The sequence below is a fragment of the Labeo rohita genome, chromosome 21 (genome assembly GCF_022985175.1).
Source record: "Labeo rohita strain BAU-BD-2019 chromosome 21, IGBB_LRoh.1.0, whole genome shotgun sequence".
NCBI classification, from domain to species: domain Eukaryota; kingdom Metazoa; phylum Chordata; class Actinopteri; order Cypriniformes; family Cyprinidae; genus Labeo; species Labeo rohita.
In genome coordinates this window covers 9,678,948-9,703,099 of record NC_066889.1, presented here as the reverse complement: position 1 = coordinate 9,703,099, position 24,152 = coordinate 9,678,948, and the positions used below count along the sequence as shown (strand labels likewise).

Genomic DNA, 24,152 nt, shown 5'->3' with positions numbered 1-24,152 from the left:
ACCATGAACATACAAATTCTTTCTTCTGCAGAATACAAAGGAAGGCATTTTAAAAGATGTTTCAGTGTTTTTGTTTTCTCTCATACAAAGAAAGTCAATGGCTTTTATTGTTGTATTGACCTCATTGACTTTCAGTGATCAAAAACAACTGAAACGTTCAAAATATCTTCTTTTGTGTCTCATAGAAGAAAGGAAGTCATACAGGTTTGGAGTGACGTGAGGAGAGTAGATGATGATGTTGTTGCTGTTTCTTGATGAAATTGCTTAAACCCACTTTCATGTCTGAGATGTATTAACTTTTCCATATAAGTTCCTCTTAAATTGTGCCATCTGGTCAAGTTTTTTCCTTCCCCACTCAAACAAGCTTGCAGATTGAGTTCATTTGGAGAGATCAGACAAGAGTTTTAGTAACCAGCCCATGCTGGGTTAAATTTGTCTTAAGAAGGCCTGCACATTTCCTGACAGATGGACAGCATTTGGAAAGGAAAACAACTGCTCTTGCTCTGCATTTTTATAAGCTGCTGGTTGTAGGCTGGGGTCTGGTAAAATGGCCATGACTGTTGTCTGAAATTTTAAGGATCTTTACAGACTGCTGCATCTCTACCCTGTTTCCATCAAAGGAAACAAAACAAACCTGCAAGTTAATGCGATTTTTGTCTTTCTTGCTGATGAGCTGACACCTGTATTGTGAGGCGCGTGAGCATGTAGTTGTATTGGCATCTGTTTGCGTTCTCTGATCCGGTCACACTTGTCTTTGGCGGTGCTCCAGGAAGGCTTTGCTCCTCTGGCAGTGGCGGTATCGCTTGGATGCCGGTGCGTCTTTGTTTCAAGCCTGTAAACAGCAACATGCAGAGAAGAATATAGTATCAAATTCACTGAGCTGAGAAAGCTGCAACGTTTCCAGCACACCTGCCTGCTCGCGGTTTCTCAGCGCAGTCCAATTGCGAAAATGCGCTGGAGCCACGAATGCTTTAATCTGTGCGTGATCCTGTAATCCAGCAGGCGTGAACTGTGCAGCAGTGCTGCTGCAGGTGGGCTCTGCTGACAGCAGTGCTATTGCCTCAGCATCTGTAATCACCACTGATACCAGCTAAACAATCTCAGCTGTGTTTAACATCCGACCTGATAAATGAATGAACCACATTCACCAGAGCCAGGTATAACAATGACTCATTAGTGCTGTTTGCTGCGGTGCTATTGCTCATACATGGGCTTATGGTTTTTCAAAACCTTTAACTTTAAATATTTAATGATGGCACATAACTTATCCTGCACCGTTTGTGCTACAGACATGAATGAGGTCTTGCATTTCTAAGCGTTCAGTGAAATCTAGAACAGCAACCGAGGTGGTAAGCAATAACATTTGTTTAATTATATTTACTTCTATGAACAGATCATCATAGAGTATGCACATAGCAGGTTAAAACCTGCATCTAACTCATGCGAGCGTATGCTTTTTTTTTTGTTTTTTTTAATGCACTTTGTATTTGTATCTTGATGTTTGACCTTGGATTGCAATGCTATATTTGTAATGTTAGCATAAAATTATGTAACGATACACTGATATTACAATTTTACCCAAAAAGCGAAATAAATAATCCACTAACATCAGTTGTTTTAAATGGTATAAGTGAACTAATGTTGTGACCTCAGTTTTACCGAGCAGGTTCTATAGATATTTTTTTACAGTGAGATTTTTCTCAATTTAACATTTGACAGTGTTATAAAAATATTAGTTTACTGTAAGCTCAACATTGATAGAAAGACGTGAGATGCAGATCTAAAAAATATGCTTTTTTTTTCTCCAACCTCTATGTGTGTGTGTATGTGTGTGTATATATATATATATATATATATATATATATATATATATATATATATATATATATATACATACAAAAATATGCATTTTTTATACATACAAAAATATGTTTTTTTGTGTGTGTGTGTGTGTGTGTATATATACACACACACACACACACACACACACACACACACACACACACACACACAAAAATGAAGGAGAGAAAAAAAAATTATATATATATATATTACATTTTTCTGTAGTGGAGCAACCCGTGGAGCATGGCGCTAGCAATGCCAAGGTCATGGGTTTAATTTCCTGGGACAGCAAGAACTGATAAAATGTAAATATTTTTTTAACATATTTGCATAATAAAGCAATGAAAAGCAGTGCAGTGGCTTTAAGGCCCATTCACACAAAGAACAATAACTATTAGCATCCACAACGTCGCACAATAACATTCTATTTATATTATAAGTGCATGTTGCAGTTATGCCATCTGCCTTTTTAAATGCTCGAGCTCTTTAATGTCGGGTGGATTCTGATTGGCTGTCAGTGTTCTTAATGGTTATCAGCTGGAATAAAATCATTATGAAAATGATTCCAGCAATATCGTTATTCTGTGTTGTTGTAGTTGTAGTTTGGACATCCCTATTCTCATTCAAGTAAAACGATTATTAAAACTTTATAGTTATTATTGCCACAAGGGTTATCTAAATGGTTCCCTATATTTATAACAGTAAAGCATCTGCATAGCAGTGCCCTGGAGACCACACGCACCTTCCTAGGAGTTTGTTGCATTGTGTTTCATCTTGTGCAGTTTTTAGTTGGAGTTCAGCACTTTTGTCAAAATTGACAGGTAAACAGACTCAGGTTTTTAAATATCAGGACACAGGGCTGGGCTTCCACTCTTCACTTACAGTATTGTAAGGGTACTATTTGTCTCTCTCTTGTCTGAACTTGTTTTTGTGTATGTGAAAAGGTATTAAAAATGTAATGCATCAGTCTTTGTAAATGGAAGACTGATGAAATGTCATTAGGTCATGCTTTGGCGGAGCTGCAGTGTTGTTTTGCTTTACCTTCAGGCAGCTGCTGCCTTTTGTCCCTGCTTTACGTTTGCATGACTGTATTTAGGCATCAGTGTATATTTTTTTTTCAGTCCGTTTGTTTTCATCAGGCCTCAGGTGTGGTGGGAGACGGGTTATTCACCGTTGTACGTGCCAGTGAAGAGAGCACTCAGAGGTGTAGAATGTGTGCTGCGACTGATCTTCACACTGTTAAATGGGCCTTCAACCAACATTTTTACGTTCCCTAATAATGAATTATTAAATCCCCTAATGAATCCATTGGTGTTAGAAGAACATCGGCTGCTTCATTTTTGTTTATAGCTGATGTCAGCATGTTTGTTTTAATTGCATAACTTACGTATTCATCATGTGCTTTGAGATCACACCTTACAGTTTGAAAGTTTGAGGTGAGTAAGATTTAATTAATACTTTTTTAGCAAGGATGCGTTAAATTGATCAAAAGTGACAGTGAAGACATTTATAATGTTACAAAATTAGCATCATATTAGAATAATTTCTGAAGGATCATTTGACGCTGAAGACTGGAGTAATGGCTGCTGAAAATGTAACTTTGCCATCATAGGAATAAGTTCCATAAAATATTAAAATAAAAAACAATTTAAAATTGTAATAATATTTTTGTTTTATTAACTTTGCTTATAAGTATAGTTTGCTTGTTAAAATGTATATTTTATATAAAATTTTCTGCATTTTGATGAGTAATTTTATAAAATATTATAGAATAAATATTATAAAAATATATATATATTTATTTTCGCTGTGCAAATAGATGATTTTTTTTTTCCCCTCCTGGTGGACTATATAATAATTCTAAGAGATTTTATATTGAAGGAAGGAATGCAGCCATATCTTGGGATCAAAACATCTGAAAGACTTGCAGAGTATTTATTTATTTATTTATTTATTTATTTATTTACCTATTTATCTGGCCTAAGCGTGCCGTTATAACCCATCTAGCAATGCGGCAGCAAATCAGAACAGTGTAGCAACCGCATAACAATGCCCTGGCAACAACAGGATCTTGCATTGCCACATATTCTAATTATATTTGCTCCATGAAGTTGCATCATTGTTTACACATCTCTGAGACTGTGAAAAATTAAATTATCTTGAGCATGTCTGGAAAGGTCAGCAACAAAAGCACACATTCGTAATCTCAATCAAATGTAAGAGCGTCTGAGCTTCTCTCCTCTGCAGAAATATTTTATTCGTAAGACATGAATTATATGCATCACAACCCGTGAGAAGTTCACAGAGAAGCCCGCTGCTTTCAGGCATTGCGGCTGCGTTGTTTTCCTTAGCATTTGCTCGCTTGTATCAGCTGAGTTTTGGGGGGACCGTTACACCCTTCTGGCATGGAGGCAGTTTTGATTACTTTTGCGGAGGAGAGGAATTGAGTTCAGATGTCAAGAGCAGTGGCAAAATGACTGCCTTGTTTTTCTCCCCCATCCACGTTGTTGTCGTGGAGAGCCGACAAAAGGCCGCTTTGTCACAGGGAACGGCATTGAAACACAGAGCAGAGACAAGGGAATGGCAGAGGTTCAAGTCCAGCAGCCCCTGAGCTCCAGCAACTCTCCTTTATTTCAGGATAAAACCCAGCAGCCTTGGTGTCCTTTGTGCTTCTTAAGGTTTACAAAGTGATCCACGTGATCCTAAAAGTCTTTAGGACAGATCTACTCTACCGGTTTGAAAAAAGTATGAAATAATTACGATTTTCAATGTTTTGGGCAGAAGTCTCTTCTGTGTACCAAGGCTGCATTTATTTGATCAAAAATATAATAAAAACAGTAAATCAGGGCTCCGCAGTGCGACCATTTCAGTCGCATTTGCATGTGACTATGAAAAAAATATTTAGGATCACCAGTGTGACTGACCTGATCAGCAGATTTTTGTTGCACTCAGGGAAGCGTTGAATGTTTCGACTTGCGTGTTTTTGCAGCGTTGACATATCTGTTGATTCCTTTAACGCAATATTAGAATCAGAATTCATTTACTGCTCAAAAATCCGTTTTGTTCAGTGCCGAGTTCTGCAAGCGAACAAATCCTCTCATTATAACAAAACTTTGTGAGATTGTGATGAACTAAGGAGAGTGACAGTTTTTACTGATAATTAATGGAGTTTGCAAATGTGATACTGATTTAATACGACAGTTTAATAAACAAGAAGTTAATATTAAGTGACTTATATTCTCTGACTATATCGCTGTTGTCTGATTTTGCTCTATTTCATCGAAAATAGTTTCAAACAGTCACAGCTGAGCAGCTGCCAATCTCTAAAAGCAAACACAGCAATGTTTCGTTTATGAATAAACATGCGTTTTTAAACTAATCTAGTGAGTCAGTGATTCATGATTACCCATTTATAAAGAGTCACTTGGTTAATTCTTGAATGAATCAGCCGCTTGAATGAATCAACTGAATGAATGATTTAGTTGATAAAATCAAGTGGCTTGCTGCCACCTACTGGCAGTTTTAGTTTCAAACAAACAAATAAAAAACCCCTCTGTAAATCACTTTAAGAAGTCAAATATCACCTCATAATGGGAAGGTTAATTTTTGATTATTGATCAGAAGTGCTGCTGAATCTTTTGACTGTGCTTCTAAATTTTTTAATTAGGAGCACAAGTGCTCCTAAAAAGAAAAGCTTAAAGCCCTGAACCGTAATAAAGTGAAATATGATTACAGTTTAAACAGTTATTTGTTTTAATATATTTTAAAAATGTAATTTATTTTTTAGCAGCCATTACTCTAGTCTTTAGTCTCACATGATCCTTCAGAATGCACTCTAATATGCTGTAATAAGCATTCTAATATGCTGTAATATTTCCTATTACTGTCATCAGTGATGAAAAACTTTTTTAAATGATGAAAAGCAATATACTAGTAGTGGTATACTGTCATTCAAAATTGGGTAAGTAAAAAATAATTACAAGTAGAAGAACAATTAATACTTTTGTTCAGCACAGATTAATCAAATTGGTCAAGTGACATTAAAATTTGTTTCAGATAAAAGTTTTCTGTTTCAAATAAATTGTTATTTTGAACTTTAAAAAGAACCTTCAAAGAATCCTTTGAAGAAAATTAATGGTTTCCACAAAAATATTGTACTGTTTTCGACACTAACAATGTTACGATAATAATAATGTTACTTGAGCACCAAATCAGTCACACTAAAGACTGGAGTAATTGCTACTGAAAATGTAGCTGTGCTACCACAGGAATAAATTACATTTTCAAAATATATTCAAATAGAAATCAGTTTTATTTTAAAACTTATATTCGCAGTATTACTGTTTTTACTGCAAGTTAATGCAGATTGACCGGTAATGTACATTAATTCCTGAACTGTCATAGAATGTATTGAGCAGCTGTTGCATTATTTTTTTTATTTATTTTTTTTTTTTAGCAAAGCCGTTGACATCAGATTGCTTCAAGAGATTTCTAAGGTTGTATCATCATTGTGTCTCTTCCTCTGATCTCTTCATTAGCTCTATAATTATCACTAGGGGCATCTCTTGAGACCTCATGTTTATGCATATTCCAGATTGATTAGTGCTCATTTAAGTCCCCTGTTCCAAACACGTTTCCATTCATGCGATTCTGCTTCCTATAGAACACCTTTACTGCCAAGGTGGCTGCGCTTTAACAATGAAATTATTCTGAATAGCCATGTGTGATTTTTACCCCAATCTTCCCCTTACCTACTTGTGCTTCCGAATTGCTGACGTATGGGCTGCTTTCATTTCCCCATCTGAATTTTTTACGTGCTCGCCTTTGTTGTTCCACTTTTTACTGCTTGGAACCCAGAGGCAAATCCGATACGTAGCATCAAACTCGCGTGGGTAATTTTTCCTTTCCTCTGCTGTCTGTATTTGTTAGGATAAATGTAGGCCGAAAGGAAGGGAACAAGCCCGTGTGTCTCTTTGTAGACGTCTCTGTTAGCTCACGAAAATGACAAGCAGCATTTCTCATGATATCTTTTACTCTGTCAAGCGCTCACTGTCCTGGGCACAGATGGTGCTGGGAAAGCAGATGGGTCAGTCATTTTGCTCCCCCGTTGAAAGATTGGTTTTATATAAATGAGGACTACAGGGTTTGATATGAAGAAGATTGGACAAGATTAAATTTGTGTTGTTGTAACTGTATCATCAATATACAATGATATAGAAAGCACAAATGTCTTTTTTTTTTTCGATTCTATTTGCTAAATTGCCATAGGTCAGAGGTGATCACCTGATAAACCAGATCACTGGAGTGGATAATGCAGGCTCCTTTGGAAGATCGAGATGAGATGACCTGCTTTCGGTCATCAGCAGGCCAGTTCCCATAATTCCTCCATGAGCCACAGCCATTAGCTAATAGAAATGGAGGATAGTTTGTCAAGGAGGCTGTTCAATGCAGCATGGAGTTCTCATTTAGTAGCCCTATTCGGATGGTAATTGTTTCTCATGGGGACTGGTAAAATGTAATGTGGGGTCTGTAAAAATACATTTGCATGGCTTCTCAGTGATGAAACGTATGCATTTTATTCATGTCAGAGGAGTTTTGGGATCTTGTGAATCTGAAAATGTACTTCTCATGTGGTCAGTCATATCTTTGACATTTACTTAAATATCCAATTTAATTCTTTCCCATGCTAGTCAGCGTTATTTTTGTTTTTATTTATTTATTTATTTTTTTACATTGCCAGCTACAACCAGCAATTTTGATCATTTTGATTATTTTGCTGTATAAATATCTGAACATGCAATATGTCCAAAAAAAAAAAGAAAGACAGAGCCACCTCTTTTAAACAAACAAACAGAAAAAAAAAACTTCTATTCCAGCGCCATGCATTCTTTTTTAGCAACACTTTAATGTGAGTATTTTGTGAGTAACAGTATTTTGAACCAAAATCGCATCTGGATGAGTTTTAGAATGACGATCAAAACATAAATGGAATAGATTGCTTCCATCAACACTCCCAAATCTTGCGTAGTCCTATACCACTTTCTGCATGGACATTTCATTCAGTAATGTTAGGCAGATTTGATTTATGTAGTTTAATGCTTGATTGTGTTATTTTACATCTGTATGTGCTTGCATATGTGATCACTTGTTTCTGCTGCTTCTTTGCTGCATTTTGATCCTGACCTGACATTCGTCTCCCTTTTATCCTCTTTTTATTTATATTTGTAAAAAGATCTTTAGTTAAGAGGACAAACATTTTAGAAGCTCATAATTCATGTACAGTTCTAAGGTCTGAAGAGACTCACATGAAATTATACAGGAGAGAAGCCAGTCAGTTGAGTTTGTAATGTATGTAAATGCAGGAAATGAGATTCAGATCGAAAATATTTTACCCCATTTTGTGTCCCCCCCCCCACTTCTCAAACCAAAGTTACGCCCTTGCTTTACATAACAGTGAAAACAGAGAAAGACAGAAAATTCTATCAGTGGCGGGTAAGGACTTATAATAATAGGAAAAGTGATATGTTATGGTTTAAATGGTTTTCTATCTTGTATTTTATTTCCCCAAATAATGGATATTGATTTAAAAAATGTGATAATTAGCAGAAATGAATGAATGCATCCTCTTTACACAAGGAAAATGTTTGACCCGGCTACTTGGGTGACTGGTAAAATGTTTAGTTGTGCAGTCTGTAATTTCTATTAATTAAAATAAATAAATAAAATGTATTGCATACCTGATGCAGCTGTAAAGATGGCCAATTTCAAAAGATTACTTTTTTTTTCTTCTGAGTAGCTTCTGTTTGCTGTTTTTGAATGGTGGTGTAATATTATTCTTGTAAACAATTTCAGAATTAAATAGCACATTACTACAAAGTGCAACAGTTACAAAAACGTTCATGTTACGGCTGATATTTAAATTTGAAACTATTTAAGTAAAACACTTAAAATCAGTTAAATGCTACAAGTGAATTTAGGCATTACAGTATTATAATGTACAGTATGACAAATAAAGATAAAGATTGTTAAAGATTACTTTTAAGTAGAGTGCAATGGTATTATCAATATTGTGGTATTGTGATAGCAAAACTGTCTCGATATCATCGTGGTCACATGATGATATGAAACGATAGTTCTTCTAGGCAAAAGTTTTTAAAGTATATTTAAACTACTTATTCTAACAAAATATCTTTAAAATTGTGCTTTGGGCCATTATGCTGTGGCACAGTATCTGTAAAGCAAAGTAAAACTGAAAGCACAATATGGCTTAATCCCTTCATCAAGTCTTTCAAAGCAAAGCGAGCACGTGGTTCAGGCGATCACCTCGTGATCCGGTGTTTTCCGCGCCTCAGAATGGCTCAGTTCACAGTGAATGCAGTTAAATTCATTACTGCATGTTCTGTGAGTTTAGCACGCATTTGGGAATGCAGTGGCCACCAGTTACGCTTTATTTTCACATTCACGTAATTCCCAACATTTTAATGGGCAGATGATTACAGCATTTCACTTGATTTGTAGTGAGAGGTGTTTTTGTAAGCCTGTTATCATTGAAGCTGGAGTTTTCCATCAAAATAAAAGCTCTACTGTCATTTCCATCAAAATAAAAGCTTAAAAGTGCAGTATGAATTGCTGACAGTTAGCGGTTTAAATGGGTAACGTAACTGCAGTCCAAATTAGAGCTGGGTGATATTTTATCGTTTGCGACATACCGCTAAAAATTTTCCCTATGACAAGAATTAGTCTTGCTGCGATAATAACGATACATTTCACAGTAGCATGTGTGCGATACAGTTTTGCATGTGTACGAGCCTGTTAACAAATCTGTTGTCCATCAAAGATATCATTTATAGACCTGCTTTTTCTCATAACATAATTGAGTGTTTGAAATAACCTTTTGCGATCAGACGTGGCTTCATATCACAGAATGAGGCAGAAATCATACTATTTTATAGTATTATAAAAATGATATCGATTAGCATTGCATTATAAATATACTTTATTCTTCTAAAAACAAAAAACAAGATTGCTTGAAGAACACAGGCACACCATATTTTGTAGCAATCATATGTTAATTGTCAAGTTTCCTCAGTTTTCTCTAAAGAAACAGGATTCCCTGAATTATCGTCATTGATATCGTTATCGCAAAAATACCAGAAATTATCGTGGTTAAAATTTTAAGCCCATCCCTAGCCAAAATTCTAAATATGTCTTTCAGGTGTAGAAATTAGGAAAGAAGTATTGTAATTTACCTTACTGTGGTGTAAAGCAAAAATAATATACTTATGAAATGTTTGTTTTCATTTATTTTACAGTGCAGTTGTTTATATATGGCTATTACTGTCATAGGAATAGCAATAAAATAAAATTGTTGTTACTATTATTATTTTGCTGTAATTTTTTGGCTGCCTATTAGCATATTGTGAAATTTTGATATTGTTACATCCATACCTTTAGGTGAGCTTTAGATGATGACAAAAGTAATCTAAATGAAAACAAATAGAGGAGATGGACACATCACAACTGCATATATCAACCAATACTGATCAATTAAAAAAGCCTCTAATATCACCTGATGATGGATATGACACAGGGCTGGGCGATATGGGCCAAACAATTATCACAATAATTTTTTTCATATCGTCGATATAGATAATTATCACAATAAATGTCAAACCTTTATTTCTTTCAAGTTTAAAGTCAGATTTTTGCTACAAAGTGAAAGTTTTAGAAACCAGACCATTAATTTTCCTTTTTTTCCTAATTGTTGTCTTTTAGAAATGCACATTTGAAGGTAGCTTGAGAATGCAGAGGTGCATTTTTGTTCATTATCAATCAGTAACATCTGTAAAAATTGTAGCAACCTCAGTTTTATATGGTTAAATTTATATATTATTATTATTATTATTATTATTTTATTTTATTTTTTTTAAATTAAACATTGGTCTTCCATAGTAGCAAGCATACATTTTAGATCATAATAAACAGTAAAAACCACACATAATGGTACCTCAATACCATGGTAAAAATATAACTACATGGTTTTATAGGTAGCCTATTTGTATTAAAAACGGTAGTCTAAAAACATTCAGTATAAATGCACAAATGCTATAGCTTAATCACGAATACATACATACTATAATTATATACCATTACTCCTGTTATAAAATTGAATGTGAATATCCTACATTTCTGCCACAATATCATGGTGCAGTGAGTGTTACTACACTAAATCCATGGTAAATGATGGTGATGTGTAGATTGAAAAGCACACAGATTTAACTAGTTTGAATGACATAGTTATTTGTGTTCATCGCTGAATTCAGGTGTTTCACACTGGATCTTACAGTGCTGTTTAGTGCTCGCGTGACAGAGTAGATGCATGTGAGCTCGCACAATGCGGCAGTTTGAACTTTGATCCCAGCGGATAAATGGTCCATGTGGCGCGATTCAAATAAGTCGTGCTGTTTTGTTCCGTTTTTGGCACATAAAAATTATATTGAACATATTGAACTCTTCATATCATTTTATTGAGGAAACTTATAGTGAATTTTTGTTAACAAAATATCACCCAGCCCTAATATGAGATTGATATATCATGCATCCCTTGACTATACTGTGCAAAGGCATGTGTGCTGCTTAATTATGTATGTATGCATATATGCATGTTTCTGAAATCCTGCTGGAGCTCATGCTCTTCAAATATGCTTTGAAATGCTGTGGTTTGAAGTTCATGCCATCGCTGGGCAGCTATACATTACTGTCTGTTGAGCAATTGATTAAAATCCATCTGACTGTTATCATCACAGCACTTAGGATGCATGAGGGATCGTAACACAGCCAAGCTTGTACTGTTCTAGCTTTATTTTTTACCACCCACAGTCAGGTGCCTGCTGTTTGTGAACGCCAGCAATGATGGGCGATTCTTGAGAGCTTTAGCCAAAGTACTTGTGCCAGAAAGACTTGTGATTCTCAAAAGCCTTTGTGGTTAATAAAAAAAAAAGTCCAATGAGGGGCGATCTGCGAAAGAATTAAAAAGCGAGCACTGGCGTACCCCTTTTAGTCTGGGGAGGTTTTATTCATGGCAGTCTGGAGGTGGTTCTTCAGTTGAATTCCTCTCCAGAGATGTGCACCTACCTACACAAAACCCTCCTACTGTGAAGCCGTTATTGGGTGATGGTAATCAGTAAGCATATTTAGCCTTGATTCTGTGTGGCTGCCAACAGAGAGTCCTGCTTGTCTGTTATGGGAAACTCTTCAAGGTTACAAGTTCGTTTAGATGGTCTTGATCTACCGCTTCCGCTTTTGAACATTAGATATTAAAGGAATACTTCAGAGAAATTAAAATTCACATCTTTCCCCAGTCACATTCTCCCCTCTTTTCTCTTATTTTATGTTCTCTCATCTGTACCTATCAAAGGTGGAAAAATAAAATAAAATCAGTTTGTTTCTTGGCTTGTTTCTCTGCCTTTGATCTCTAATTAATTCAAATTCATCTGCATGTTGTAATTCAATCTCATTGATGTAATTGCTAAGTGTAGCTTTGGGTTTATGCAGTAATCTAATTAGAAGAACTTTCCAGATGTGTTAAACAGAAAATCCGCTTAATTTGATTTGTGGTACATGAAAAGGAAAAATTAGGAAATGTCAAGTAGTTTATATGAACTTATTCCAAGTTTCTAGCTTTATGTGATAAACAGAACAAAAATGTTATTATTCCTGAGGTAAACTACCATTCAAAAGTCGCCAAGCCTGCATTTTTTGATCCAAAGTACAGGAAAAACAGTACAATTTTGAAATACTTTTACTATTTAAAATAACTGTTTTCTATTTTTAATATATTTGAAATGTAGTTTCTTCCTGTGATTTCAAAGCTGAATTTTTAGCATCATTACTCCAGTCACATGATCAAAAACTGCTCAAAAACTATTATAAATGTCTTTATCACGACTTTTGATCAATTTAAAGGATCCTTGCTAAGTAAAAGTATTAATTTCTATCATCCAAAAAAAAATTATACTGACTCCAAGCTTTTGAATTGTATAGTGTATAATGTTACAAAAGCTTTTTATTTCAGATAAATGCTGATCTTTAGATGTTTCTATTCATCAAAGAATTCTGAAAAAATGTATATAACTGTTTTAAATAGTATTAATAATAATAATAAATGTTTCTTGAACAGCAAGTCAGCATATTAGAATGATTTCTGAAGAATCATGTGACACTGAAGATTGGAGTAATGATGCTGAAAATGTAGCTTTGTTCACAGGAATAATTTCAAATAGAAAGCAGTTATTTTAAATAGTAAAACTATTTCATAATATTACTTCTTTCGCTATATATTGAATCAAATAAATGGAGGCTTGGTGAGCAGTAGAGAATACTATGAAAAACATAAAAAAAAAAACTAAAAAAGGTAGTGTATAAAAAAAAATTGCTACAATTTAAACAGTCACGTGATAGAAGAACCAAAGGCATTCGGATTGTTGGTGTCACATGTCATATTTAAATACACAGAAAACCGAGATTATCAATGAATAATGGCTTGCATTTCAGTGTGTTACTCACACAAAGCTTTCAGAAGGCTTGTATCACACAAATCGCTTTGAATATGGATTTTAATAATTATGAAATTGTTTATAATAACTTGCTTGCCTGGTCGATTAGAACTGCTTATTTAACCTCGTAACTGTCACCCTTCCCCTCAGTGGGACACCTAAATTTAGTTCACCATATTACAAATAAATCCTAATCTAATCATGACAAACTATATATTATTGGAAAGCTCTAAAACTCCTAAATAGATATTTTACCATATTTCTGTGTTACAAATTATGTAGGAAAAGTAATAGATTAATATATGTCAAGAGTCTACATCATAACAGGAGTTCTGACCTTTGTCACAAAAGACTTTATTTGCTGCCTTTTTCCCTATCACGATTTAGAATCATAAGAAATTATATATCAGTCGAAAACTTAAAATCTCAAAATTCATCCTTTGAAAGCCATTTTAAAATGAGACATTGCATTTCCATGGGAAATGTAAATCAAAAAAATCATGTAAACTTTTTTTTTTTTTGAAAAGCTTGTCTATCCTTGTACTTGGGTTTAATTAATTTAAGTTTTTAATTTTTTTAATAATAACAGTTTATGTAAATAATTGATTCCTTTTATTTTAAGTGGTACTTCTAGTCCTCCATACTGGTCATTGTATGTTTGCATTGTATGGAACAGCTTGGATGTCACAAATGTAATTTTTGGGTGAAGTGTAAGGATGTCTCATTGGCTCAGAGCCAGTGTGAGAGAGTTACGGGTTAACTGACAGAAGCCTCTTAAACACAGATTCTGGAAAATACACAGATAATGTGTCCTATGATTTGTCCCGGAATCGTTTGATTTTGTTTCATTCACACTGCCAGTGATTTTCTGGAATCTGTGTACGCGTTCACACGCATCCCGTAAAGATCCCATAAAGGCATGTGACATTAGAATGTGATGTGTAATGTGACTCGTACTGTTCCACTAAGCTGGCGAATGATCTCAGCTTCAGCACGGAGGAGCTCCCTGATCTGTTGTTCATTCCAGTTTGCAAAAAATTTTTGTAGTGAACGTTGATCTGCCTTCAAAACACCCTGTAAAAGTCGCATGATAACGTGCGTCATCACTACGACACACCCTTTACGGTATTGGTCCTGCCTTTCATTCTGGGACTGATCCCGGCCATGTTACTAGGTCCCCATCCCGGGAACGTTCTTGGGACGTGTTTGCGTTTAAACAGAAGGCACTCTGGCAGTTTTACGGGATCAACGCTCTGTGTGAAAGGGGCTAGACTGTCTTTTGGCTCACTGGGACACTGTTGCATCTTGCGTTCACTGATCATGCACATGTGTTCTTTTGCCTTGCCAACATAAACATTTGGTTTTCTGTGATGTACTGAACATTATTGTTGTGAACTCCGTTAACATTATCTGGCTGGCTCACACAGACGAGGTCTGGCGAAGTTGCAAGAATGACTTGTGATAGTCTTGAATGAAATGAGAATAGATGGGCCATAATTCATGTCATAATGCAAAAGTTTTTTTAGGGTGGGTTTCTTTACTCCAGTGTTATGTTCAGGAAGGGTGCTGCGTCTCATAAGCCACCACCTGGGTTTGGGAAAGGACCTGGAATGATGCCAGGGTCCGTCGTGGAGAAGGCCAAGCCAACGACGCATGGATCCAGAGTTGTCAGGGCTCCAGCTCCTCCTGCTCTGTCAGCCTCTTCAGCTGCTGATCCAACCAGACAGCTGTGAGCTGCATTCCATCCCGGATTTGGGGGGTGAAAACCATTACTTCTCCACTGATTTCCAAGATGGGTATCTTGCACCGGGAATGATTGGACCAGCTCTGTGCAGTGACCCAAGACGTAATGTTTACTAAACGTATTAATTCCGTCTGTTCACATTCCTATGGGCTGCTATGAACGTAAAACGGTTATTACCACACGCTGCCGAGTGAGAGATACCTCATGAAATTGAAGTTTTGTGGCTTTTAGTCAGTCTGTTCACTCTTGAGGTATGTGTATACTAGTGTACTACAACAAAAGTTCACAAAATAATTTTAAAGTGCCTAGTTTTTCCAAAAAAATTAAGTAGTCATCTTGTTCTTTCATTTTACAGGATCTTTAAAGCGAACATGTTGTTTAGTTTGTTTTGTTGTTTTGTTTTGTATTTATTTTTGTTTTGGGGCACTAAAAAAGCATTAAACCAAAAAACACAAACAAATAAACCAATAAATAAATATTTATTTATCTGTGCTTTTTTTTTTTTTGTTTAGTGCTTTTTTTGTTTTGTTTTATTTTTATTTTGTTTATTTAATTCCACTTTTCCTATTTTGTCACAGTTTCTTGTGCCAAACCCTGCAATTTAACTTTGTCACAGTTTTCCAATTGGGATTTTTTTTTAAGCGAACATATTGTACTTTTTGTTTGTTTGTTTTGTATTTGTTTTTGTTGTTTTCTATTTATTTTTGTTTTTGTTATTTACTTATTTGATTTTTTTTTGTTTTTGTTTGTTTTTTTTTTTTCTTGTTTTAATTTTATTTATTTATTTATTTTTGCTTAAATCTTGTTTAAGTTTATTTAATTCCACTTTGCCTATTGTCACAGTTTCTTGCACCAAACCCTTTAATTTAGCTTTGTCACAGTTTTCCGATTGGGTTTTTTTTTTTTTTTTTTTTTTTTTTTTTTTTTTTAAGCGAACATATTGTACTTTTTGTTTATTTGTCTTGTTTTGTATTTGTTTTTGTTGTTTATTTATATTTTTTGTCCTTTTTTGTTAGCACTTTGTTTTTGTTTTGTTTTAAGTTTTTTAAGTTTATTTAATTCCACTTTGCCTATTATGTCACTGTTTCTTGCACCAAACACTGTAATTTAGCTTGATGTCACAATCTCTTTCTGACCTTTATAGGAAAACAGGGTGTTTTTGCTTTGTGAATCACTCTCTTATGATTGGCTAACCTCTGCATGTTAAATTTGGTATAGCTACATAACTCAAGCTTTTTTTTTTTTTTTTTTTTTTTTTGGAAACGCAAACCTTTTTAAATGCAAAACATTGAATGGTATAGAAACTCAATGCCTCGAGTTCCTGTCAACTGTCCCCTGGTTACAGAATAATGAAGCGTAATGGAAATCTTGCCGTGCTGTTGTTGGAATATTGAAGTCGTAGCCTAGGGACAATGTTTGTGACATTTTGGCAGTTTTTAAATGATTTTCTGTCTGATGCAGAAAAGCATAAATGCCTTTTTCTAAAGGTAATACTTCACTGTTGTCATTGTAAAGAAAAAGCTCTAGATAACACAACCTCTCCAAAAGTTTTGAGCAGCTGTTTAGTGAATGCTTTTTCTGTTACGTCTTGGCATTTGTGCACGGGGGGAGCAGGGGAAATAGCTATATTGTGTGGTATGTGGTTCTGTAGTGATATCCTGGCTTCAGGGATATGAACTGTGATAAAGAGCAAAGCAACTTCTGTTTTGGCAAGAGGCACAGGAAAAGAGATGACAGGCCGAAAGGCATGAATTTGATAAATTTACTTTAAATGTGCAGCCATTTTAGGAGGGTTTTGTCCTCCTCTCCCTCTCTTAAACTCTGTTCTGTCTAAACTTTCTTATGACAACAAATCACATTTGGACAATGGGGGAGATCTTCAACATTTTGACACACAATTTGCGAGGAATTTGATGCTGCTGGGTCAGTGACAAACAAGTGTGTTAAAGATACATTTTCGTATTTTAATTCCTGTCAGCCTTTTTATATAATTCTCAGCAAAATTGTCTCTGAATGATTGCGAAAATATAATGTGGTTTAACCAAGTAATCATGTTTATGAATTAATAACAATTTTTTTAAACCTTTTTAGAAAATAATGGTTAAGTTGCACACAGTCGCATATAATAACAGTGTATATGGAAAATGTTATTTTTCATTTTCGTCACACCTTGAATACATGTGAATGTATACTACACATCTTAATCATTAAAAGAAAAAATTTAATCATTACATTAAAAAAAAAAATAAATAAATAAAATAAAAATCGTTTTTGGACCATAATGTGTGTTTTTTTTTTTTTTTTTTTTTCCCTACATGTATCTGCACAATTGTCTGATTTGGCAACTATTTAACTTTTAACAAAACTGATTTATTTCTCCCCTAGTGATATTAAGTGATGATTATACTGTGCTACCTATGGTTTTCTTCTCAACAAAGTCATACTTGTAATGAGGCTTTTTTTCTGCATATTATGTTCTCAGTCATTACCGCATTGTTGAAGTAAGATCTCTTCAGATGGTGTAGCTTAATGTAAACTTTTTTTCTAATTCTGAAGTAGGATTTTGCATGTTTGTTTTCAGTGATTTTTGCCTGTAACAAATCCTTCATGAAGTTCAGTCTGTGAGGACTCAGGAACTCGTGAGCTTCCTTAATAACCCACGGATTTGCATTTGCCCAGAAAGCGCGCTTGCAGCAGTTGTGTGAGCTGGTGAGGAACAGCCTCAGCTGTTCAGACAGGCACCAGTGAAGTGTGAAGTTGTTATTTTTGGCTCCATTCCTTGTGCTCACCTACACTGTTTTGATGCTCTTTTAAAGTGGCTCTTGCCAGCCGGATATATAAGGGGTCTTGGCCCCAAACAGCTGCAAAAACCATTCTTTCTGTCTGTGCTCTCGCCTGTCACTCCTCAGGACCGATGACGGCACCCGGTGCTGATTTTGTGCACCTTTGATTGTACTCCGCCACTCAAGACGTCTCCACGTGAGGCTCTTGGTTAGGGGAGCGGTCATTAGGGCAGAGAACGATACCTTCCGCTTAGGGCTGCACCGATTGATCGGCTACCGATCACTATCGGCCGATAATCGCTTTGGGATGTTTGATCGGCGGTCTCTAAAAAGGCAGATCTCAAAAACCGATCTACAGCTGATGACGCGCCTGCCGAGAGAGGTTTGGCACGACATTCAGCAGCACCATCTCACTCTCTGTTCAGCGCAAGTAAAACAATTATAGGTGAGGTACAATTCATATTTTTTCATTAAATAACTGAAAGTAATTTGAAAACCTAATGTGAGACCTAATTTCACAAACAGCGTGAGTGAATGACTGCGCACTCTCTCTCTCTTTCTCTCTCAAAAGTGCGCAAATAGCTTCCAGTCACCACATTGCGTCTGACTATAAGTGAGCTGCACAGTTAACACAGGAATTGTTACTTGCACAATAAAATCAGTGTCGCATCATCGCTAAAACCCCATTCACACGGGGCGTCAGCGCTAACGCTTTACGGAGGGCGTGTCTGAAGCTTTGCGCTGATTGGCCAGTTTCTGCACTGAACGGGATTGGCTAGCATCTGCACTAGTATACTTGCATAAGGCGATCTGATTGGCTGATGCCTGCGTTGGCGCTTGAAAAGTTGAAAAAATTTTAAAGTCCCCCTTATTAATTTTTTTTATCCCCTAAAACTGATCTTTGATCATCAAAATGACATATTTAAATGTTTTTTCTTGTGAAAATAATTTTCTCATGCCTTAAAACAGTTTGAATGTAACTCTGCCCCCTTTGCCTCATTTACTATATGCGGATCTATGAATATAAAAATTTATCCCGCCCCCACACAGTCACACCAGCCAGAGCCCCGTGATCCACTAACTGAACTGTAGTAAACGTGATATAATGGTGAAACACTGATAATGACTGATAAAACTATGTTTTTACTAGCGGACAACTGCAGTAGATACTGTAACATTTTTTTAAAGTTACTTATTTGACGATGTTGTGCCCTCAAAATCCCTTGAAGGCTCGGCTGCAGCCTAGTTTGTGATTCCAGTTCGCGCCCGCGAGCATATGCCAGTGAAGTGCAGACGGCAATGCGGGAGAGGTGTGTCTGACTCCGGGCTACTTTTACACTTATGTAAAACTTATGGGTTATTTTTCAAGTTAGCGGTTAGCGCCTAGCGGTTGTGCTCTATTTAATGCTCTATATTCTCTATTAAATGCTCTATTTAATGTTTGGTTTTGTGCTGAAAATCCTATTGGTATATTTTGCATGCTAATGATAGGAATCTATCCTTTGACATGATTGGTTACTTATTTTGTGACGTAGCAAAAAAAAGGGCTGTTTCAAACTGCATTTCTGGGACAGCCTTTAAGGAGAAAATACTCTGCAATGGTGTTGATTAATGGACTGGGACATGTTTTGTCTAAAAGCATATTAAAAACACCACATAGACAAATAAACAACATAAAAATCTTGATTTTCACTACAGGAGGACTTCTGTCGTGAGCAACACCAGTAACGCGACGCAAAGGACCCATAATTCAGTTCAGCAAAGCTTGACGTCACTCCATTCAAAGTAAACAAGAAACGTTAGCGCTGACGTCCTTTGTGAATGCGGCGTAATGTTTATAAATTGCTTTTCTTTTTAATTCTTTCCAGTGTTTAACCATTCAGCACTCGCGCGCTCTCCTAGAGACTGGGCGCTCATGCACGCTTACGCGTACACGCCATAGACTGTAAAAAACATGGACGTAGTGTCCGTGATGTCACCCGTATGTTTTTGAAGATCATGTTTGAAGCTCTTAGTGGGCGGGAGTCAGCCGTTGCCATCTTGGAATCGCGTCATTGCACGTCACTCCTGGATAATGGAAAATTGGCAAATAGGCGGGACGTGGGTTGAGCTGATGCTGAAACCACACCCACCTAGTGCGACGGTGGTGACAGCAGCGGCAATCCACCTGTCATTTAAGTGGCCACGCCCTAAATTATGCAGAACTTTAAGGCTTAATATAAATTAAATGGATGAGTTATAAAAAAATTCACCCCCCTCACAGTTGACATGAAGGCCAAAATTAGCTATATAGACCAAACACACTTTTTGAACCAGGCTGTAAACATATTTTTTTCTGCTGTGAAGTTGGGCATTTTAACATGCGGAGTCTATGGGATTGACTCCCTTTTGCAGCCAGTCTCTAGCGGCCAGTCGATGAGTTGCAGTTTTAGTCACTTCCGTGTAAGCTTCAAGAGGGAGATCGGGAGGTTGCCACTTGGTACACGCCTAACGGCAGGTTTACATGTATCCGTTTGCAGTGCGTATTTTTTCTGTGCTCAAGTTAACGCATTAAAGCGTTCAAGCTACACATGGTTACGGTCTATTAAAGCAGCGATCATTTCCGCACTGAGTCTGTGCTGCACACGCAGAAGTAAAGTGACAGGGTGTTGTTTGCGGTAAATATGAAGAATTGTCATAATGGCACCATAAATGCATAGAATTAAAGTCTACTGTGTTTCACAGTCAACACTAGCTTTTTTGACTATAGATTTAAAGGAAAATAGCACATTTAGATAAACAAGGCAATAATAGATGGTACTCATGAAGGTAGGAAAACAGAGTTCTTTATTAATAGCAGAATTGCCTGTAACATAGATTTAAATGCAAAAGAAAAGGAGTGGAACTGACCGTTTCTATCAATGGTGAGTTTTTAATTTAGTTTTACCACTTGCTTGAGCAACTTAATATATTAATCTAGAAGTAAATGCAAAAGTAAAAAGCATTTAATAATGTGTTGCTTATATTTATTGCGTTTAAACACATCTATTAAAGATTACTGTACTGTATTTCTGTACTGTGTAAAAAAAGAATCACAATGCAGAAAAAGCATATCAGTTACAATGTTTGGATTTGAATCAAAATAATGGATAAATGTGTTTGTGGAAATCAGGCTTGTGCTGTATAAGCTATTGTGCAGTAATTGCACAATTCTGAAAACAAGAATGCACTACATTATCAAACTTTTAGGTGAGATAAATATATATTTTTGAAAAATGTCTAAAAAATGCTCCCCTCCACCCCTCAAATAAAAAAAACAAACAAACAAACAAAAAACTCCCCTCTCACAAGAGCCAACTAAGAGGTGAATTCCCCCATTTAAAAATAAATAAATAAATAATTCAGGCTCTGAATAAGTGTCTAAAAATCCTGATTGAAGTATCACTATAAATAATTCTACATGCTAAAAAGAAGGCTTTAAAAAGATTGGTATTGGTGATCGGATCGTCAGATACTGCTTCCTGTGATCGGTGATCTGCTTTTAAAAATCCTGATCGGAGCACCCCTACTTCCACTTGAGCGCCTGTGTGTCAGCGTTTGCGGCCATCTGCTGGATATCTTGCATTTTGGTCAGACAGATCAGCATTATGTTAACCCTTTTGGAACATAGCTGGAAAAGCATGTTCGTTCTCTTGCTTTTTTGCCAGGATGACAGACTGCAAGATATGACTTTTTTTTTTTTTTTTTTTTTTGAGGAACCAGTTGGCAGGAATCCAGAGCTGCCACTGTGTCATTGCCAATCCCTTGGTGGCTCCAGTCCAACTGCTCGGATTCAGCACTTTTCCCCTCCCACTGCTGTAATGTGGCCTTGCTAAGATAATGTATCTTTTTCGAGATAAAGCACACGTCTCAGCACTGATATTGATGTGAAGTTTACTCCATTTGCAAGAGCTCCTTGTTCGTGTTTTCTCCCGTCAGGGGCTACAATGCGTACTGTAGCTCATGCATGAAAGCTCAATTTAAAGAGTTTTTGCAGGCTGTGAGTTCCCTGACTGCTCTGGTAGGAACCGGATAAATTGACCTGTGGTTGCCGGTGCTGTGGAGCATCAAAACAGGGCAAATTCTGCTTGAATTATTCATATAATAGATCTCGAAGCACACTGACTTGCTTTTTGGGGGCAGTAACTGGATTTAGATACTCTAAATGATCTCTTAATGCACTCTGCGGCTTCAGTCAGTCAGTGAACAGCAGTGACTCACCCATGCTGTTATTTAGTTAGTTAGTTAAGCTTCTTATGAAGTGGCATGGTTATTTAAAGGGATGGTTTACCCAAAAATTTTCATCATTTACTCACCCTCATGTGCCATTCCAAAACTGTTATGATGACTTTTGTGGAAGATATTTTAAAGAATGTTGGTTAATCAAACAGTATTTGTTTACCATTGACTTTGTATGGACCAAAAAAAAAAAAAAAAAAAAAAAAACACTTTATTTTTCAAAATATCATTAAGTTCCACACAAGATTAAGTCATAGAGGTTTGAAACAACATGAAAGTAAGTAATGACAATTCAAAGTTTCAGGTGATCTTCAGATGAAAGACACGTTTTTTTTTCCTTTCTTTTTTTGTTAACTGTATACATATTAAAACTGATTTTTTTTTGGTACGGCAAGAGACTGAACGACTAAACACTTGCATACTGAACAAATGTTGTTTTAATGATATGGCAAAAATCTTATCTTTTTTTTTGTTAGTTTTTAAGTTACTGAGCAGTACAGTAGGCATACATAGTAACTAATATAAAAGAAAAAATGCAATTTAAAGGGATAGTTCACCCAAAAATGAAATTTCTGTCGTTAATTACTCACCCTCATTTCGTTCCAATCCCGTAAGACCTTTGTTCATCTTCGGATGACAAATGAAGATATTTTTGATAAAATCCGAGAGCTTTCTGACCCTACCACATTCAAGGTCCAGAAAGGTACCAAGAACATTTACAAAATAGTCCATGAGACATCAGTGGTTTTAGGATAAGAATTGTTGAATAAAGTCGTTATTTTAGGGTTTTTTTTTTTTGTTTTGTTTTGTTTTCACACACAAGAAGTATTCTCATAGCATTATAAAATTACGGTTGAACCACAGATGTCACATGGACTATTTTGTTGATTTTTCTTGGTGCCTTTCTGGACCTTGAATGTGGTAGAACCCTTGCTACATTAAGTCTCTACTTTATAATAGTTTTCTATGTAAGAGAGAAACAAAAATACTGTTTTCTTTTTTTTTTTTTTTTAAGCCACGTTAACATCTGCACACCATGCTAAAGCAGCTCAAAAAAGGCATAAAGAAATAACAAACACCGCATTTTATTTATGCAAAGATATGGTGCCCACAAATATTGTTAACAAAGCTGCAGCTACTTCAGATATGTAGTCAAGCAGAACATCAGAGCCTTAGTTAAGTTTTACAGTGCACTTTATATTTAATGGCTTCGAAATTAAAAGTCATTGCTTGTAAATGGCTTTCTGGTTTTTCGTCATTTAAGAGACTTTTGAGTCTGGGTTGTTGCTTTGTTTAATTGTTCTGATGGTTTTATTATTCATTTTTGTTGTGCCTTTTGTCTGTTCTAGTGACATAATTTGACATTTTTACTTTATTTTACCTAATGTCTTAGTGACAAGTTGTTACAGCTTTTTGATAATTGGGTTCCTTTTTAAAAATCTATTTCAAACTCATAAACAATGAAATGAATTTCTGAGTGTAAAGAGTGAGTGTGAGTGTGAGTGTGTGTGTGTGTGTAAGAAAACATTGAGTCAAAATTGGGATTAAACAAAACAGAATTTGAAACTCCGTTTCACCCCTTGGATGGAGCAGTATAATTTCTATCAGTATAATTTGATGTTGCAAATGTCAAATAATGAAGGAAACCAAGTGAGCTGCTGTGGGAGAAGTGCATGATCCAAGTTGTTCTAAACATGAGATGTGCCTTTTTTTGAACGGTTCAAATGAATCCATAAACTGTAAAGTTTAAAGTGACTGGCCCTCCTGCCTGTGTTGTTTAATGCATTTAAGACCAGTTTTCTTCAGCATGTAAATTACATCTTAGGGTTGTAACCTTATCTGTAAATGTCAGCGACTATTTCTATTTGCCATAAAATCTCATTCTGGCACCAATGAGTCTCTATTAAACTTTAAACAGTCAGAGCACAATAGAATGAAAGTGCAGTAATTCTGACTGAAGTATAAATTTTT

At 35.8% G+C, this 24,152-nt stretch overlaps 1 protein-coding gene across 2 annotated transcripts in view; it reads left to right on the top strand.

The window, feature by feature from the left end:
* The window catches only part of ndst1b (N-deacetylase/N-sulfotransferase (heparan glucosaminyl) 1b), a 106,876-nt gene that overhangs the window by 12,356 nt on the left and 70,368 nt on the right, over positions 1-24,152 (top strand). The gene's annotated exons all lie outside the window — the stretch shown is intronic.